This window comes from Marmota flaviventris, chromosome 1 (assembly GCF_047511675.1).
Source record: "Marmota flaviventris isolate mMarFla1 chromosome 1, mMarFla1.hap1, whole genome shotgun sequence".
NCBI classification, from domain to species: Eukaryota; Metazoa; Chordata; class Mammalia; order Rodentia; family Sciuridae; genus Marmota; species Marmota flaviventris.
Genome location: NC_092498.1, coordinates 152,930,578 through 152,934,665, shown reverse-complemented (window position 1 = coordinate 152,934,665; position 4,088 = coordinate 152,930,578). Strand labels below are relative to the sequence as shown.

General features: G+C 46.6%; 1 pseudogene; it reads left to right on the top strand.

Annotated features, from left to right (window-relative positions):
* The first annotated feature begins 722 nt into the window (after nucleotides 1-722).
* LOC139704989 (PWWP domain-containing protein 2A-like) lies at nucleotides 723-3,107 on the top strand (annotated as a pseudogene).
* Nucleotides 3,108-4,088: the final 981 nt, after the last annotated feature.

Sequence of the window (4,088 nt, the reverse complement as noted above, 5' to 3'; positions counted from 1 at the left end):
GAATAAGAAGTGTCTCTTCAATTCCTTAGCCCATTTATTGATTGGGTCACTTTTTTTTTTTTTTTTTTTTTTTTTTTTTGGTGTTAAGGTTTCTGAGTTTTGAGTTCTTTTTTTTTTTTATTAGTTACAAGGAGAGTGCAGGCACACCTGTCAGGAGAAAGACTTCAGGGTCGGTCACAGGAGGCCAAGCACTCCCACACCCAGCACTGCAAAATGAAGTAGACGCAGGATCACCTGAGAACATCACTTTGACTCAGTGACAGCCATTCCTAACCACATTTCTTTCCTCTTCCTATTCAGGGCTGCTTCCTCAGGTCACATGAGTCATTGAAATTATTCTTGGATGGTGGAAACATACCCCCTTCATGTACCACAGCCACAACCTGCCACAACAGGGACCTCAGCATGTGGGAAGATGGTCCTCACCAACCCACTGCACCAAGGTAAGAAAGGGAGAGTAAACTCCTGCAGGAAGGCCCACAGGAGACTTCTATGACACCTTTATTTTGGATTTTTTTGCTTTATGAAGCCCACACACAGGCTGCAGCAGTGGGAAGCTGGGTGTGATGGTCTCCCCTTCAGGGCACAGCCTTGCTCTTACCAGAATGAACTACAAGCACAGCCCTCCTCACCTCTCCTGGGATCTGAGGCTATTCTCAAGCCTCAGGATGGATGATACAGAGCAGGGTACTCAAGCTACACACAGAGAAGCCAGGAAGAAAATGGCGGCCGTGGCTGCAGAGGCGGCAGCGACTGCTGCGTCCCCCGGGGAGCGGGGCGCCGGCGAGGCCAAGCCGGAGATGGAGCCCATCCCCGGCAGCGAGGCCGGCACTGATCCCCTCCCGGTCATGGCCACTGAAGCGTCTGTGCCGGACGGCGAGGCCGACGGGCAGCAGTCCGCTCCTCAGGCCGACCAGCCGCCGCTCCCGCCGCCGCCGCTCCCGCCCCTGCCGCTCCCGCCCCTGCCGCCGCCGCCGCCGCCAGGGGAGCTCGCCCGCAGCCCGGAGGCGGCGGGGCCGGAGCTGGAGGCTGAGGAGAAGCTACCCGTCCGGGTGGCGGAGCCGGCGGTTGCCGCGTCTCAAGAAGGGCCGGACCTTCCACCTTCCCCAGCGCCGCTTTGCGAGCAGCCCCTGGCTCCCAAGGAGCGCAGGACACGCCGCTGCCCCAGCCCACAGCTCCGGCGCTGGTGCCGCCGGCGGGCTGGGACTCCGCGGTGTCGCAACTGATTCCCGGCTCGGAGGTGCGGGTCACTCTGGACCGCATCATTGAGGACGCGCTCGTCGTGTGTTCCGCCTCAGAGAGAAGCTCTTCTCCGGGGTCCTCATGGATCTGTCCAAAAGAGACCATGAACGTATGGTGCAATAGCTCTACTTTTGGTGGGAAAAATATACAGCCATTCTGGTGAAGCAGTTTGGGCCCCATGGGATCCCTGTGACAGTATTTCCTAAAAGGGAATATAAGGATAAACCGGAAGCCAGGCAGCTCCAAAGTAATACATTCCAAGAAGGGACATAAGTCAAGGGTGAAGTGAATGGTGCTGTTCCCAACGATCCTTCTGTCCCACCTCCTGAGCTGAGTTTGGCTGAAAGCCTGTGGACTTCCAAACCACCACCTCTCTTCCATGAAGGAGCACCTTATCCTCCCCCTTTGTTTATCAGGGACGCATAGAACCAATCAATAACTCAGCCTCCTCGAAAAATTAAGCGACCCAAAAGAAAAATGTATCGGGAAGAACCCACTTAAATAATGAATGCTATTAAACTACGACCCAGGCAAGTCCTCTGCGATAAGTGTAAAAACAGTGTTGTTGCTGAAAAACAGGAAATTAGAAAAGGTAGTAGTGCAAGTGACTCTTCTAAATATGAAGATAAAAAACGGAGAAATGAAAGTGTAGCTACTGTGAACAAAAAACTGAAAACTGACCATAAAGTGGATGGGAAAAACCAAAATGAAAGCCAGAAAAGAAATGCTGTGGTTAAGGTTTCAAATATTGCTCACAGCAGAGGCAGAGTAGTCAAAGTTTCTGCTCAGGCAAATACGTCAAAAGCTCAGTTAAGTACCAAAAAAGTGCTCCAGGGTAAGAACATGGATCAAGCAAAAGCTCGGGAAGTATTGAAAATTGCCAAAGAAAAGGCACAAAAGAAGCAAAGTGAAACCTCTACTTCCAAAAATGCACATTCAAAAGTCCATTTCACTCATCGATACCAGAATCCTAGCTCAGGTTCCCTTCCACCCCAGGTTCGTTTAAAACCACAGAGGTACAGGAATGAAGAAAATGACTCTTCTCTGAAGACAGGACTCGAGAAAATGCGGAGTGGCAAGATGGCACCCAAGCCCCAGTCTCGCTGCACCTCCACCCGCTCAGCAGGTGAGGCCCCTTCAGAAAATCAGAGTCCCTCAAAAGGCCCTGAAGAGGCCAGCAGTGGGGTTCAGGACACAAGTGAAGTGCCTGTACCTGGTGAGCAGGATGAACCACAGACACTGGGCAAAAAGGGCAGCAAAAGCAATATCTCTGTTTACATGACCCTAAATCACAAGAAATCTGACTCTTCCAGTGCTTCAGTGTGTAGCATTGATAGCACAGATGATTTGAAATCCTCCAACTCTGAGTGTAGCTCTTCTGAAAGCTTTGATTTTCCTCCAGGCAGTATGCATGTACCTTCCACTTCCTCCTCTTCAAAGGAAGAGAAAAAGCTCAGTAATTCCTTGAAAATGAAAATCTTTTCCAAAAATGTCTCTAAATGCGTCACACCAGATGGCAGGACCATATGTGTAGGGGAAATTGTTTGGGACAAGATATATGGCTTCCCTTGGTGGCCAGCCCGTATTCTTACTATACCTGTGAGCTGGAAAGATAACGGCCTTTTAGTCCGACAGGAGGCCCGTATTTCGTGGTTTGGGTCTCCAACAACATCTTTCCTTGCTCTTTTGCAACTCCCCGCCTTTTTAGAAAACTTCCAGTCACACTTTAATAAGAAATGAAAGGGCCTGTATCGCAAGGCTATCACAGAGGCGGCTAAGGCTGCCAAGCAGCTGACCCCTGAAGTGCGGGCTCTGTTGACACAGTTTGAAACGTGAACATGGACAGTAAGGTAGGCAAGAACCCTTGGAAGTCACCACAGATTTTCTAGTCTAGCTAGGAATAATTTCTACAAAATAGCTTGGCCAAATTGGAGAGAAAAATTTCACTCAGTTGGCTGACTTTTTATACTTACCTTATAGCCATTTTTAGACTGAGAAGCTTAAACTGAACATGCAATCAAATTTTGTCTTCAGGAAGTGAGATTTTAGCAGTATTTTCCAATTTTGAAATCTAAAAACATCCCAAGGCATAGAAGCCATAGCCTCAACTGAAACTGAATTTTTTCAGGGACTGTCAATTGCTATTTGTACTATCACTGTATATATATCTTCATATATATATATATATATATATATATATATATATATATATATATATATAACATTGCCTGTCACTATGTGACTTAGGTTGCATATTTGGGATTTAGTAAGGGCTGGTGACCTGGGGGCACATTGTGGATATTTAATGACTACTTTTTTTTTTTTTTAAACTAAAGAAAATTAGTCTTTCTATGCTCATAATGGTATAAAAGTTTGATATTTGGGTGTTTGACAAACTGAGATGCTTGCTTTGACAAACTGAATGCTTGCTCTTCAGTGACATGCTAGGGAAATAGCCCAGTATTTGGGATTAAAACTGTCAAGACTGGACAGGTTTGAGTCATTGTTCTCCTTTGTGCAGTGGGGATATAACAGACTTTCAAGCTTCTGGTTTGGGAGCTTAGATAGGTTTGGTTTTGGATATGTAAATAGTTGATTGCTAAATTTGGTCAGATTTCTCCTGACTGGCTGTTCCTAAATTTTTAGGATAAGTCCCAGTAAATTACACTTTGTGAATTAATTGTCAAATGTGTAATTGTTGCATTTTGAATGTACCTAATTTGATAATTAAAAAAAAAAAAAGCTAAACACACAGACCTTAAATAATATTAAGATGGAGTACTAACATCACCCCATGAATGGAATGTCCAGTAAGGAGAAACAGACTTACTGCAAAAAGCCTCAGA